The sequence below is a fragment of the Carcharodon carcharias genome, chromosome 1, assembly GCF_017639515.1.
Source record: "Carcharodon carcharias isolate sCarCar2 chromosome 1, sCarCar2.pri, whole genome shotgun sequence".
Lineage (NCBI taxonomy): Eukaryota > Metazoa > Chordata > Chondrichthyes > Lamniformes > Lamnidae > Carcharodon > Carcharodon carcharias.
Genome location: NC_054467.1, coordinates 212,783,249 through 212,800,726, shown reverse-complemented (window position 1 = coordinate 212,800,726; position 17,478 = coordinate 212,783,249).

Sequence of the window (17,478 nt, the reverse complement as noted above, 5' to 3'; positions counted from 1 at the left end):
TCCTCAGAACTTTTTCCAATAGTTTCCCTACCACTGATGTTAGACTCACTGGCCTGTAATTACCTGGTTAAACCTTACTATCATTCTTGAATAATTGTTCCACATTCACTGTCCTCCAGTCATCAGGCACTTCTCCTGTGGCCAGAGAGGATTTGAAAATTAGTGTCAGAGCCCCTGCAATTTCCTCCCATGCCTCATAGCAGCCAGGAATACAGCTCATCTGGGCCTGGGGATTTATCCACTTTTAAGCCTACTAAAACAGCTAATACCTCCTCCCTTTCAATGCTAATTAGTAAATCACACTCTGATCTCTACACCTACATCGTCCTTCTCCATAGTGAACACAGATGAAAAGTAATCATTTAAAACCTCACCCAAGTCCTCCAGCTCCCTGCATAGATTGCCACTTTGGTCCCTAATGGGCCCAACTCTTACCCTGGTTATCCTCTTGCCCTTAAGATATTTATAAAATGCCTTGGGATTTTCCTTTATCTTGCCTGCTAGTGTTTTTTCATGTCCCCTCTTTGCTCTCCTAATACATTTTTTAAGTACCCCCTACACTTTCTAAACTCCTCTAGGGCTCCTGCTGTTTTCAGCCCTCTGTATCTGCCATAAGCCACTTTTTTTTTCCTTATCCATACCTCTATCCCTTGACATTCAGGGTTCTCTGGACTTTTTGGTCCTACCCTTCACCTTTGTGGGAATTCGCACTGATGTGATGTAGACTTTCCTACATGTAGCTGCTCCCAGGCTACTTTGGCCAGATCCTGTCTTATCATATTGAAATCGTCCTTCCCCCAATCCAGGACCTTTATTTCTGGTCTATCTTTGTGCTTTTCCATAACTACCATAAATCTTAGAGTTATGGCCACAATCCCCAAAATGCTCCCTGACTGACACTTCTACCACTTGCCCGGCTTCATTCCCTAAGATTAAGTCCAGCACCGCCCAAACCACTGCTCCTAATTCGTACGTATGAACCAGGGTGACCAACCGTCCTGTCCTATAATTTTACATTTTGATCCATGTCATGTTTGTTGGCTCCCGCCGGGACACCATTTGTCCCATATTTCTCGGGCAGCTGCTGGGGATCGAGTCTTCTCGTGCTGCTGCCCTTGTACCTTGCACAAGCGCACTGTCATCAGACCACTCAGCCACGGGGTGCTCTGGAGGAAGAGGACTCGCTCAAGGCCGGCTTTCTGAAGGAAAACATTAAAAGACTGACTTTCCAGTTCACTGTTTCTTCAAAGTCAACAGGTAAAAATATCCACACTTAAGTTACTAAAGCTTGATAGAACTGCACCTTTCAGCAGGTAGTGGGTAGAGGGGCTACTGAGTGAGTGCAAGGGTGAGCGGGGTTGGGAAGAGATTTGTGTGTGTTTGTGTGGTGGGGGCTAGTATGGAGCATTGAGGTAATAGCAGGCGGAGCAGCGAGGGAGCAGCGGGGTGTGTCAAGAAGGCAGATTGTAAATAAAGTATATTATATGCGGAATGTAGTGACGGGCCTAGTTTTGAAGGTGATTTCCAATTTCCCCAGACAGGAACTGTGCCCTTCCAGCACGGCATTTTTGTTGCCTTAACCATAGAGCATGGAAATGATATACATTATTTTCTATGGTGCAGCCTCTATGACTATATGACTGCAGTGAAAAGGCTACAAATCCTCATTTGTTAAATGGTGGCATGTGCCTAGAACTTAGTCCTTTTATTGAGTGGTTGATTGTCAAGCAACCCCCTCCCCCAGGTTGCCAGCACCCTCCCCCCACCCTCCATTGAAGTGTCCCTTATTTTATTGCCACAGAGTTGGTCACCCTGCCCTGAATGCTTCCACCAAAGAGACCTCAGGTTCATTATGAGAATTCGATGACAGGGAAAAATTGCAAACAATGAGGTCCTACATCAATATAAAAGCAAAATACTGCAGATGCTGGAAATTTGAAATAAAAACAGAAAATGCTGGAACAACTCATCCGGTCTGGCAACATCTGTGGAGAGGGAAACAGAGTTAGCATTTCGAGTCCATATGACTTATTCAGAGCTGAAGGTAGAAATATGATGGATTTTATACTGTTTAAGGAGGGTGGAGCAGGTGGAGCTAAACAGAAGATCAGGGATAGGTGAGAGCTCAGCAGAGATTTGACAAAGATGTCATGGACACAAGACAAAGGGAGCATTAATTGTATTGTTAAAGACTAAATAAGGTACTGATAGTGGCATAAAGTGCACTGGGGTGTCATAGAGGAATCGGTCTCTACAGAATGCTGATTAGGGGATGGGGGGGCGGAGAGATGTTTTGTGGTGGCATCACACTAGGGTTGGCAGAAGTGGCACAGGATGAATTCGGAGGCTGGTGGGGTGAAAATTGAGGACAAGGGGGACCCTGTCTGGGTGGGAGGGCAAGGGTCAGGGCATGGGTGCAGGAGATGGGTCAGGGCATGGTTGAGGGCCCTATCAACCACAGTCGGAGGGGGTAGCCCTCGGTTCAGGAAAAAGGAAGACATGTCAGAAGCACTGTTAATCATGTCCTTCATCATGCTGAGCTCAACAGCATTGGGACCATGCTCAGAAAATTCAACTTAGATGGGCAGATCATGTCTCCCATAATTACACATTTCCTAAGCAAATCTCCTATGGAGAATGAACCTGGGGCAAGTGACATCAATATGGTCATTACAAATGGTACAAGGACACCCTAAAAAAGATCCTTACAAACCCCTGCATTGCAGACCACCTCTCTTGGGAAAACACTGAAGTCAACCGGCCCACATGGAGTCAAGCACTAAAATTTGATTCAGCATGCTTCGAGGATCATTTACGCCAAGCTCGCAACACCCAACATGTCCAGAGAAAGGCGAGAGGTGGTGCAACTGCAAAGGTTCCCCCAAACACCAATGACAACATGAACTGCCAGTTTAGTGGACATCCATGCTGATCTCGCATATCAGGCTCTTCAGTCATGAGGGGACCCATGGAAGACAATGAAATCATTTACAGCTTGGGAACACTCATAACAAGGAATCTACCATGACACTTATCGATATGTATCTAATGAAAAAGTTACATTTGCTTGCCTTTTTTATCTGTACCACCTGATTTTCTCTTCTCATATTTTTGCCCCAATTTTTGTGTCAACTTCTTCCCAATTGTAAATTTTCATGTCCTTTGTTATGAGTTTTGCCAAGGTAAACTATGCCTTGCTGTGTCATGTAGAGGCAGGATTCCTCAAATCCCTTAAAACACCATCGCACCACCCATGGCTTCCCATCCCAATGGAGCTAAGACAAAGAAGAAAGGAAAGCAGAATAAAGAGAAACAGCAATACAAATATACGAGAGATAGGTAAGAATTGCACAGAACCGATAGCATGGAAGCAACCCATTCAATCAGTTGGTTTATGTGCCACATGAATTTCCTTCCACTATCATTTCCTCTTCCCACAATACTGCTGGAGCCCAAATTTTACTTTACTTTTAACAATGAGTATCAATATTCTCTGATTCATCACATGTCACACTACAAGAGATCGACTGGTAACATATTAAAAATTTACATCTGGAACTGTTGTCAACTCTTTGCATTATAAATTCCTATGTCCCATTGATAACGAAACTGCAATTCTAAAACTTAAGCTGAAATTACACTCTTTACCCCAGTGGAGGCACTGCAGCAATCACTTGATAGAATAAATGATGATAACCAAGGAAAAGTGGAGTTTCAAAGAGATTTAAGGGCCCATGAGCATGTAATTACAGTAGTCAAATAAAAAAAAAATAAAAATATTACTGAGACATTGGCTTTTATAATTAGGGGGCTACAATATAAAGGGGGAGAAGTTTGGCTGTAACTATACAAAGCCCTGGCTAACCTACATTTGGAGCACTGTGTACAGTTCTGGGCACCGCACCTTAGGATATATTGGCTTTGGAAGGAGTGCAGGGCAGATTCACCAGAATGTTACCATGCTTCAAACATTAGGTGATGAGCGATTACGTAAACTAGACTTATATTCCACAAAATATAAAATGTTAAGGGGTGTTTACAGCAGCTCCGATAGCATAATAGTTATGTTACTGGCCTATATGGAGATGTGAGTTCAAATCTCACCACAGCAACTAGGAAATTTAAATTTGGTTAATTAAATAAATCTGGAATAAAAAAGTTACTACCAGTAATGGTGACCATACAACATCCAGATTTTTGTAAAATATATCTGGTTCACTAATGTCTTATACGGAAGGAAACCTTTTCTTCTTAGCCATTCTGCCCTGACTGTGACCACAAATCTACAGCAATATGATTGACTCTTAACTGCCTTCTGAAATGGCCTTGCAAGCCACTCAGGTATTGTGAAATGTGACTCACATGGATAGTGGTTTAAGAAGATTGCTTACCATCACCTTCTCAAGGGCAAGTAGGGATGGGTAATAAATACTAACTTTACCAGTGATGTCCATAACCCCTGAATGAATAAAATCAAAACAATTGAGAACTGATAGGGTTTTAGAAATAAACTTTTTCTTCTGGTGGAGAAGCCTCAGCTGTTCAGGAGAGAAGTTAGGAAACACTACTTCACACAAAAGGTAATGGAAGCATGAAATTCTTTCCGACAAGAATAAATAGATCCTAGCTCAGATAATACAGATAACCCGTGTTTCAAGCAAGTTCCAATAAAACATTTCCATTTTGGTCGGATTATAAATTTGAGGAACTTACTTAAACATCACGACTTTCCATTTTGATTTCCACGGTTTCTTTTCATCCAAACACCAATTTCACTGCGCATGTGCTAGGAATCGTGCTGACAAAGAAGCGTGCACCACAATGGGAACCAGGTTTGCTTATTATGCATGCATCGAGAATCATGCCTGAACTGTTTTTGGCGATATTCTACGAAACCTCACCCTGTTGAAGATTGTGCATATCTGTAGGAGTGCTTTATTTTCACTTACAGTATTTAAAATGTTACTTAACATTAATTGCAAGTTATGAAATCTAGCTGTGCTGAACTATGTAGTAGTGTAGGTGCTATGTACGGTATAAAATTAACCCCAATCATGCCTAAGTGACAGTCTACTTCAACTCCCCCAGGAAGACTTAATTTAGAGGTTAAGTTTAATGTGCTTGAGAAAGATTATTGTGTGATTGATATTCCAAATTCCAAAAGACTGGCTGAATGTACTGTGCATACTATTAGGAAAAGTCGAGATAACATAAAGGTCAGCGGTCAGAGTGTAACTCTTTCAACTGCCAAGAGATTACAACACCTGTGTAGCCATATACTGGGCATTTGGATTGAAGATCAGTGCCACTGGTGAGTTCCTTTACGCACTGCTGTAATTCAGGTGAAAGCTAAGAATCCCTTTGAAAATTTGAAATTAAGGGAGGATGAAGTAGGTTCAAATCAATCATTTAAAGTAAGGTCAGGCTGGTTTGAGCATTTCAAATTTACGTAAACTGAAATTTACTGGGGAGCAAGTGCTGACTCAAATGCCTGAGATGAATGTCCTGCGATTTTAAAGACCATTATTGAGGGGAAGGCTATTTACCCTGTTAAGTCTTCTTGACAAGACGGGTCTCTATTGGAAAAAATTTACCAAACAGAACTTACATTTCTGGAGAAGAAGTGCATGCTCCTGGTTTAAGGCTACAAAATATAGGTTTGACGTATCTTCTTGGGTCTAATACTGAGGGAGATTTTAGCTTGAAACCTATGCTTGTGTACCACAGTGAAAATACAAGTGCTCTAAAGGGGTATATTAAGGCTTCTCATCCTGTTATATGACAGTCTAACAAAAATAAATGAGGAACCAGGAAGATTTTTGAAGATTGGTTTATATCATACTTCTGCCCTCCTGTTGAATGTTGCCCATAAAACATTGTTGTTTCTAGACAATGTCTTTGGTCATGCCATAAACTTGTATGAATTGTCTGATAACATGAGGGTTGGATATCTCCCACTGAATACTAGGGTTTTACTCTAGCCTATGGATCAAGGTGCAATCACTACATTCAAGACACATTACCTAAGGAAGACATTAGCACAGTTTATTCACAAAACTGATGGAGAGGATAAACCCACAGTTCATGAGTTTTGGTGAAATTTCAACACCATGCATGACATTAAGTTGAGTCTTGGGATGAAGTTCAACCATCAACATTAAATACAGTTTGGCACAAGATTTGGCCTGAATGTGTGTATAATTTTTGTGGATATACCCCTAATGAAAATGCAGCTAATATAAATGGGATTGTTAACCTTCTATACACTGGGTTTTGATGAAGTTCATGCAAGTGATGTGGAGGAATTGTTGCACTCTCAATGAAGCATTTTCAGATGAAGATCTGATGGAGTTGAACAAAATGAGTGCAAATTTCGGAGAAGATGATAAAGACAATGAAGAAACGAGTGACCCATCAAATCATAATGAGGAAATTAAACAAGTTATTCAGTTTAGCTGATGAATTGCAGCCTATCACTCATGATGAGGACCCTCTGGTAAATTGGAACTCCAGCATTTGCCATGACTTGAATAAATCTGCGCAATGTTAGAGAGCAATTTACAGGACGAGGCAGAAGTTTTCCAAGCAGATGAGAATGAACCAATCATCAACTTCACACACCATAAATTCTCCAACAGCTCTTGCTCCTCCAGTTACTGCTACCCAGTCAGATAGTGTTGAGTCTTCTAAAGACTCATTCAACTAATCTTCATTCGCCACCATATTGTATAGTACTGTATTTTAATTGCCAATAAAACAATTTGACATTTTGTCATTTATTCCTATATTTCAGTGTTTGATACATAACTTGCATTAAATATATTAAATTGATACATTCAATGTTTTTTAATGTAAGAATTACAGCTCCGGAACATAATCCACCTTTATTATATGCTTTCTTGTGGGAGGTGAGTTTTGTTTGCCACATTTTCATTTAGCATGCCATTTTTCAGGAATTTTAAATCTGAGATCAATAGATTTTTTGCTAGACAATTCCTATTTCTCATCTGCATGCTGCCCTTTGGCAACATCATCTGAAGGCACGGCATTAGTTTTCACATGTACGTTGATGGCACCCAGCTCTACCTCACCATCACTTCTCTCGACTTCCACTGTTGCAAAATTGTCACTCTACTTATCCAACCTCCAGTAATGGATAAGCAGAAACTTCCTCCAATTAAATAATGGGAAGGCTGAAGCCATTGTTTTCAGTCCCCATTTCAAACTCCATTCCTCTCCCTGGCAACTGTCTGAAATTAAGCCAGTCTGTTCGCGATCTTAATCAGCAGAATTTTACATGACCACTTGCTTTACAAGATTTGATTCTCCTAATAAACCTGCCATGGATGAACCAGGTGGATCAGAAGAGATGATAAACACACGGAGAGTAATAAGGGATTCATGTTGCAAGTAGTCTCCAATGGGTGTGAAATTGGAAAATATTGCACCTGCGATGGCTTTGCGATCAACTTGGTCCATGTTCTCAACTTCGTTTGATCCTGAAATGAACTGACCTCACGTTTGTGCCATCTCTAAGACTGCCTTTTTCTACCTTTGTAACTTCACCTCTGTCTCTGCTCATCAGTTGCTGAAACCCTCATCCATGACTTTGTTACCTCTACGTTTTACTATTCCATCACACTCCTGACTGGTCTCCCACATTCTACTCTCTAAACTTGAAGTTATACAAAACTCTGCCTTAACTCTCAGCAAGTGCTGTTCACCTATCAACTCTGTGTTCGCTGAACTTCGTTGGATTCCGGTCAAGTAATGTCATGATTTTAAAATTCTCACCCTTCTTTCAAATCCTTCAATGGCCTTGTCCCTCATATCTCTGTAATCTTCTTCCCACAACCCTTAAGATATCTATCTTCTCTAATTCTGACTACCTGTACATTCCCAATCACAATTGCTCGACCATTGATGGCTGTGCTTTTAATTGCCTAGGCCCCAAGGCCTGAAATGCCCTCCCCACGTCTGTCTGCCTCACTTTCCTCCTTTAAAACACTTAAGACCTACCTCTGTGACCAAGGTTTTGGTCATTTAACCTAATGTCTTGTTGTTGTAAACAAGGATATAAAAAGATATGGTGTTAAGATGCAGATCAGCCATGATCTCATTAAATGGTGGAACAGCTTCAAGGGGCAAAATGGTCATGTCACCTGCATAGCCATCTGACTCTACACACTCAGAAAAGAAAGTTGGCATTCAAGGCCAGTGACAGCTGGGTGCACAATATTCATGAAAAGGCATAACTTAGTACTCTGTCAGAAAACAAAAATTTGTCAGCATCTGCACTTGCCAATAGAAATCACCAAATCCCATTGATTCATCACCTGACAAAGAGAATAATGCATAACTTGGCCCGCATTGGAAAATTGGACAAAACACCAACAAACAAGACATGCCAGCAAACAAGACTATTACCAAGATTGTTGGAAAAAACGGTCCTTGTAAAGACAACTGGCCACAAGATGACACAGTTTATAGTGGTTCTACCTTGTATGGCAGATGGCACAAAATTAAAGCCTATGATAATATTCAAATAAAAAATGCTCCTTGAAAATAAATTTCAGAAAAAACATTGTCATCCATGTTCATGAGAAAGGTTGGATGGATAAAGGCTGTTACAAGAAAGAAGTGTGGGCTAAAGAAGTGTGGAATTTGAGACCAAGGGAACTATGTAAAAGAAAACGTTTGCTCATCTCGTTCAAATCCCACCTTGTTGATGATGTAATCAACAATGTAAGATCGACCAACACCGATGTGGTAGTTATTCGCAACAGTCTTACCAGTGTTGTTCAGCCCGTGGCGGAGTGTAAGGGGTGATGGTGAACTGGACTTGGTACAAGTTAGGACATGGATGGCAGAATTTTACATGACCACTTGCTTTATAAGATTTGATTCTCCTAAATCCTTGATAAACCTGCCATGGATGAACCAAATGGATCAGAAGCGATGGTAAATACACTGGGAGTAATGAGGGATTCCTGTTGCAAATAGTCTCCAATGGGTGCGAAATCAGAACATATTGCATCTGCGATGGCATTGTTATCAGCTTGGTCCATGTTCTCAAAACTCGAGCTGCTGCAGCTGACGACACTTCCTACACCTATGGTTATTGAGGACACAGGAAGCATCCACATGGAAAATTATGAGAGGTCAGAGCTTCCCTTCCATTCCTCTATTAGATAATAAAACTTACTATGTGAGAAAGGAAGTCACAGCAGCAGCTCACTTCCCTTCTGCTAACTCACTTAAACATAGGGAAGTTCACTTAAATGTTTTATCTAACCCTTATTATCTATATAAAAAAAATTAAATTTCCCAACTGCTTAGGCTCCTTATTCTTTCTTGAAGACACGTTAATAGATTATGTGGTCAACCTGAATTTCAGGCATTTTTTAATTGATTAAAATCACATTGGTCTTGTTCATTGGCTGAAATCTGAAGGTTCCTGCATGTGCCTTTTAATAAATCAACTGTAATAATTAATTAATCACAACATGGCTTGTCATTCATAATCTGATCAGATTAATAATTTGAAAAAATAAAAACAAAACTGAAGTGTGTAAATGTTTTGGGTATTTAATCAGTTTTTTATATTATTTATGCATCTATAATAAAATCAAATCATTAACTTATAAAGAATTGTATTTCAGTTCTGAAATTTTTGGGATTTGATCCCCGAAAAACTAAAGTCATGAGGTATATGAAAAATTACAAATTTTTTTAAGCCAAAAATCATGGACTAATTTTTATGCGAGATCAACTTTTACAGGGACATATGTGGTCTGTGAGTTGATGCCCAAATAAGGTGATGCATAATTCAAATATTGCCGAAGTACCAAATAATCGCTTGAAAAAATGCATTGTTTCTGTAAAGAGAAGGCCTTAACTGCATCATGCTAATTTTACTAAAATGCAATTTATGTTCCAATGTGACATATGTTTTGAATATATAGGGTCCTAATTTTTCCATAACTACCAGTATGTGTGAAAAAGAACATATTGAATATGGGTAATCTGTGCCACTTGCCTAGGACCAATGTAACTGTATTTAGAACAGATTAAATTGTCTCAGTTTTCCTAGTCTCTGTTTTTATGTCAGCTGAAGTATTAACAAAATGTAAAAGCTCCAAGTTGATTTTCTAATGCTTCATACATGGGAGACCTAGGTCCAGACAAAACCTTCAGTCCATTTATCTAATTAGACTAAAATAACAAACTCTACCTCTAATCCTGTTAGAGTGCTAAAGACATCATAGGATAAGAGCTTTAAACCCCTACTGTTGACTGCTGCTATGCTAAACTGCCTTGCCATTATGAAAGTTAGGAATTAGAATGCTTTAAAAAGACTAATAATTAGGTTCTGTTCTCTTATTAGCTGGTTTCAAAACACTCACAGGATTATATTGTAAATTATAAGGTTAGAAGCAATGCTGTTTCAGTCTTGTTCTTTATTTGCTTTTACATGTTTCTGTGGATTAATCGTTTGAAACAAATATAAGTCATATAAGCCTCTTTTGCACATTAAATTAAATGCTCAATTAACTCATACTCAAATACCAATTACTACTGAGTGAGGAAGCAGTAAAAATGAACTCAACTAGGTACACCAGTGAAACAGAGCACAGTGATTTCATGAGAATTGATCTGTCTACTTATTTTAAACTGAACAAATAAGAAACATGTTAACTGTATCATATAATCAGACTTTGATCTTTATAAGTATGAAGCGGCTTGGTTCTGGGCAGGATTTTCGCTACAAAGGCGGGTAGCTTGAGTTTGGAAACTTGCCAACTCGACAGACCATCCTCGGTTTAAAGAGCCCCGTTACACTCATGCTTTGCACTGGGGAGGTAGTGGCGGAATAGAGTCAGGCCGGCTGACCCCAAAAGCAGATCCTAGGCGGCCACAAGGATGGGTAAGTGCCAAGGCGGGCTGACTAGAAAGCCTGCCTCAGTTGTCTGGGACTTGCTGTCAGACTCCCATGTCCCTTCCATGCCAACTCTTGCCTTCACCCACCCCATCCCTCCTCATGCCACCTCATACCCCATACCACCTCACCCTCATGCCACATCCAGAGCCACTCACCCAGTATCCAATATGGGCAGACATCAGGAGATGAAAAAGTTCAATTCAGTAACCACATCAAAAGACAGCTAATTTTTTAATAGCCTCTGTATAACTATCAATCAAAATGTAAACCTAGCACCTCCACTGAGATAAGTCCCTTTGTTGCTTTGAAACTCAACCAAGCATTCATACTGCCCTCAGCTGTAATAACAGCCCTTGGGAAATGTCAAAAAAGAAATCTATTGACACTTCAGGTTTTTTTTTTTTGCCTACATCAGTAACATCAATCTGTGAGGGGAAACTTCAGCCTGAGTGGACAGAGACAGAGACTGAGTGAGTATATTTGGGAATTTGGTTCAAAGTGGGAATTCAACTGGTAAATCTTTTTCAAGTTCAATTTTGGAGTAAGAGTCAGATTCTAACCTAGAACTAACAACCGAAAATTAACAGCCTTTAAGTAAGTTAAGTAGCCTGGATAAACAAGCAACCGACTTAGTGGCAGTTAACTGTTAATCACCTGAAAGCCCTTTGCCTGAATAGGGCCTAAATTATGTGTTGATAATTGTAGCAGAAAGCTAGGCTAGAGAAAGACTCATCACAGATCTATGTAAGAAAGGGACATTTAAGTCCACTATCAGTAAGAGGCGCACGATCTGTGAGGGGAGACTTAGGCCTAAGTGGGACAGAGATCGAGTGAGTATATTTGGGAATTTGGTTCAAAGTGGGAATTCGGTGCATAGAGGGAAAGAGGAGCAAGAAGTGCAACTTAGAATAGAGAGCTGGGGGTAAGGTAATTAAGGAAGTTAGGGAAGGAAGGGATAGATGTGCTCTTTTGCTTTCTGCTTTCTAACTTTCTCAGCTTTCAGGGAGTGGCCATACTCTGCTACAGCAGAAGAAGCTAGTTATTTGGTGAGTATCTGGTAAGTGACTAAGGTTTATTCTATTCCTAAAGTTCAAAATAGTCTAGCAGCTGATGGTAAGGTTAATAAAAAATATAAAAGCAAAAGTAAAAGATATAATTGAATAAAATAATTAAATAGTTAACTAGAACACATTAAGGATGTAAGAACAGGTGATATGTCACAGCTGCAGCATGTGGGAGCTCCTGGATGCCAGGTTGATCCAGGGCAAACACTTCTGCAGTAAGTGTTTGAAGTTTAAGCAGCTTAGACTTTATGAGCTGGAGGCTGAACTACAGACACTATGATGCATCGGGGGGTGGAAAGTTACCTATATTCTTTGTACCAGGGGGCATTCACACCTCTTAGAATAGGGTCTTCTGATTTGGTCAGTGGCCAGGGACAGGAAAGTGTGACTGCGAGTGAGGCAGGTAAGAGAACTCGGAGGGCAGGAGCCTCAGCCTTTACAATTGTCCAACAGGTTTGAGGTTTTTTCAGCTTGTTTGGATGAGAGTGGCACCTGCAGGGAGGATGAGCTGGCTGGCAATGACACCCTGGTACAGGAAGCTATTCAAGTGAATGGAGAAAATATCCACAAACATTCATTCCCTCCACCACTGATGCACCGTAGCAGCAATGTGTACCCATCTATAAGTTGCACTGCAGGAATTCATCAAGGGTCCTTCGACAGCACCTTCCAAACCTACAACCACTACCACCTAGAAGTCAAGGGCAGCAGAGAGATGGGAACATCACCACCTTGAATTTCCCCTCCAAGTCACTCACCATCCTGACTTGGAAATATATTGCCGTTCCTTCACTGTCGCTGGGTCAAAATCCTGGAACTCCCTTCCTAATAAAACTGTGGGTGTACCTACACCATATGGACTGGTGTGTTAAAGAAGGCAGCTCACCACCACCTTCTTAAGGGCAACTAGAGATGGGCAATAAATGCTGGCCCAGCCAGCAAAACCCACATCCTATGAATGAATAAAAAAAGGAATGTAGTAGTAGGGAATAGTATGGTCAGAGGGATTGACACCGTTCTCTGCAGCAAAGAGCGTGAGTCCAGACGGCTGCGTTGCCTGCCCAGTGCCAGGGTGTGGGACATCTGCTTGGGGCTGGAGAGGAACTTGCAGTGGGAGGGGGAGGACCCAGTCACCGCATCCATATAGATACCAACGACATAGGCAGGACAAGGAAGGAGATTCTGCATAGCCAGTATGAGGGCCTAGGCACCAAATTAAGGAGCAGAATCTCAGATCATAATCTCTGGATTATTACCTGAGCCACATGCAAATTGGCATAGGACAAATCAGATTAGGGAGATAAATGTGTGGCTCAAAGACTGGTGTGAGAGAAGTGGGTTCTGGTTCGTGAGGCACTGGCACCAGTACTGGGGAAAGTGGGATCTGCACCATTGGGACGGTCTACACCTGAACTATGCTGGGACCGGTGTTCTTGTGAGCCACATAACTAGGAAAATAGAGAAGGTTTTAAACTAAATAGTCGGGGCAAGGGATCAAATTTGGGATGATGTGGTAAATCAAAGAGCAGAGACAAGACAAAAGAAGAAGGTATTACTATGGGAAATGAAAAACAGACTGACAGGAAGGGATAGAGAGTACAAATCTAATGGTAAATCAACAGATGAAACTAGAGGTTATAAAAAGAATAAAGGGATAAAAACTAAAAGCTCTGCATCTGAATGCACATAACATTCAAAACAAAACAGATGAATTTAGAGTGCACATAGAAATAAATAATTACGATTTGCTAGCCATTACGGAGACATGGCTGCAGGAAAACATGGATTGGGACCATGGAGGGGCTGAATAGCCTACTCCTCCTTGTCCGTTTGTTTGTATGTCAGTCAAAATAATCCAGAGGAGAGTGGTTTTTTCCTAAACACTGCCTGATAGTTTAAGCCTGTTTTTTCATGTTTAAAGGACTGGGGATTTAAAAAGCTTCAGGTAATTACACTTAAACCGACCTTACTCACCCTTCACAAGTGTTTACATCTATTCCATAAATCTGTGATTCCCAAACTGCAGGTTAAGGCCCTTGGAACTGCGAAAATGTGGTTTTCAGTAATAATTTCAATTTGCCCTGCTGAATTCAAGTTTCCTGCCAGTGTGATTCACCCCTCCACCCCCTTCTCCATCCCCCTGCTGGTAAAAGGTGGGATCTGTCAGAAAAAGGGAGCTGGGGATGCAGATCCCACCTATCATTTTTAATGGTGTCCGGAGTCACCTAACTCCGCAAAAATCCAGCCCTCTATCTATATGATGCAAACACGGATGAAAATGAATTGGTTTAGGCAAAACCCCTAATAAATGTTGCAAACGTTGAGTAAAATTTCAAAATGCTGGAAGTGGGCATTGCATCGTGACCCAGAATGTGGAACTTGCTAACACAAGGAGCAGTTTAGGTGAATAGTGTAGGTGAGTTTGATTGAAAGCTGGAAAGAACATGGGGGAGAAAGGGATAGCAAGTTATGTTGATAGGGTCAGATGAATAGTAGAAGGCACATGTAGAGCAGAAACACCAGTATAGAGCAGTGGAGCTGAATGGCTTATTTTTGTGCTGAACATTCTATGTAATTTTAATCAGAGTCTGAATGAAAGATGCATGATTGCTTTGCGTGGGATTCTGCAACAGTGCCTCATTGATCATTTTTAGGTTCTTGGCATCAAAATCTTTGTGTCTAACCTTTCTATTTGGTGCTGGAAGATGATCCACAATTAAAGTCCAACCTCCATCAGTTGGAACCTTAATTTTATAAAGTTAGAATGCAGTCGGTATTTCAACATTGGCTACTTTCCCATGGCTCCGAGGCTTCCTTAGATACTTACAAACAAAATAGAAAATAAAAGTGTGGAATCTTTTCCAGTTATGGTATTTTCTCTAACATTCTAGAGTTCGGCTGCAATCTCAAAAATTTCTATCTGTTCCCATTTTGGGTTAAGCCTTTAGAATATTGAACAATGTAAACAATTTTATGATGTGAATAAAATGTTTTTATTCCCATAAAAATATACTGAACCACATCTCGAATCACACATTGAGATATATTTTCTGAGGTTTTATTTTAGTGAAGAAGATTTTTCATTAGAATGGTTTTAAAGGATTGTTCATCTTGAAAGTCTTTTCCGTTCTTAAGTAAGGATATTAAAATACAAATCATCCAATCCAACTGCAATACATCGTTAACAAATTATTGATCCAACTTTTTTTCAATGAGGGACCAACTTTATGATCTTTTCTGTGAAGATTTTCTTGGGTATTTGCACAATATAAGTGTAAAACATGAGGTTATGTTGGGGTTGTATAGAACCTTGTTGAGGCCACAGCTGGAGTACTGTGTGCAGTTCTGGTTGCCACATTATAGGAAGGCTGTGATTGCACTGGATGCGGTGCAGAGGAGATTCACCGGGTTGTTGCTTGGGATAAAACATTGAAGTTATGAAGAGAGGTTGGATTGACTTGGATTGTTTTCGTTGGAGCAGAGAAGACTGAGGGGTGAGCTGATCGAGGTACAAGATTATGGGGTGCATGGACAGGGTGGATAGGGAGCAACTGTTCCCCTTAGTTGAAGGGTCATTCACAAGGGGGCATAAACTCAAGGTGAGGGGCAGAAGGTTTAGCGGGGGTGTGAGGGAAAATTTTTTTACCCAGAGGGTGATGACGGTCTGGAATGCATGGTCTGAGAGGGTGGTGGAGGCGGGTTGCCTCACATCCTTTAAAAAGTACCTGGATGAGCTCTTGACATGTCATAACATTCAAGGCTATGAGCCAAGTGCTGGTAAATGAGATTAGGTGTTTCTCATGTATCGGTGCAGACTCGATGGGCCAATGGGCCTCTTCTCCACTGTGATTCTGTGAAGTGATCTATTGATAAGGACTAGATCTAGTATTACCAGAAGATTTGGGTTGAAATTGCACTGTGTGATAATAGTTAATGAAACTGTTAATGCATGCAACAACATCAACGCCCTATATTTACATAGCACCTTTAAAGTACAAAAGACACCATGGCATCACACAGAAGCCTATTCAGACAAAAAAAAATATTAAGACAAAAAGAGACATTAGAAAGGTGATGAAGACAGATCAAAATAGCAGGTTTCAAGGAGGGATTTAAAGGAATTGAGGGAGGTGGGGTGATTTAGGGGGGCATTCCATAGCATTGCGCTTAGATGGCTGAAGGCACTGTTGTCAGTGGTGAGGTGAAGGGAGTGTGGTTGCGTAAGAGGTCAGAATTCCACAAGCGTAGATTCTGTGGAGGGTTTTAGGACTGGAAGATGCTATAGAAATAGGGAAAGACAATGCTATGAATTATTATTAGCATGTGGATCAGAACTTTAAATTAGTTATGGAGGATAGTAGCCAGTATAGGCCCACAAGAACACAAGGAATAGGAGCAGGAGTAGACCATATGACCCATCAAGCCTGTTCCACCATACAGTACAATCATGGCTGACATTGGGCTTCAACTCCATTTTTCCACCCACTCTCCATGTCCCTTAATTCCCTGAGAGATGAAAAATCTGTCTATCCCAGCGTTAAATGTAATCAAGGATGGGGAGTCCACAACCCTCTAAGGTAGAGAATTCCAAAGATTCACAACTCTTTGAGTGAAGTTCTCCTCATCTCAGCCCTAAATGATCAGCCCCTTATCCTGAGATTGTGCTCCCATATTTTAATCACCAGACCAATGGAAACAATGTCTGTGTTTACCCTGTTAAAGCCCCTTCAGAATTTTGTAGGTTTCAAGAGATCACCTCTCATTCTTCTAAATGCCAGAGAATATAAGCCCAATTTATTTAGCCTACATGCTAGGATAAACCCTCATCCCAGGGACCAATTTAATGAAACTTTACTATATCGCCTCCAATGTAAGTATATCATTTCTTAAATGTGGACTCCAAAACTGCACACAGTATTCCAAATGTGGTCTCACCAAAACCCTGTATAACTGCTAGGTGATGTCCTTAACCCTGGCAACAGACAGGCAACGCAACCTTCAGAGCACCCAGTCATGGCTGCAGAGAACAGCATCTATCCTCCTGACTATACTATCTCCTATTACCACCACGTTCCTTTTTGCTCCCCCCGTGAGAATGGCATGGTGCCATAGCCAGTCCAGTCAATCATCTTGCAGTCTTTCTCTTCATCCACACAGGTGGTAAGCACCTCATACTTGTTGAACAAAGTCAGGGGCTCAGGCTCGTCCATTACTATATGCTGATTCTCTATTCCTGCCTGACTCATAATCGCGCCCTCCTGTCCATGACCATTGACCAACTCTAAGGTTCTGCCTAACCTAAGGGTGTGAATGCCTTCTGGAACAAAGTGTCGAGGTAACCCTTCCCCCTCCCTGATGCCCTGCAATGTCCACAACTCAGACTCCAGCTCAGCACCTCTGAACTGAAATTGCCTAAGCTGCGGACTCTTAATACAGACATGGTTATCCAGGGTTGCAGTTGAATTTCATGGA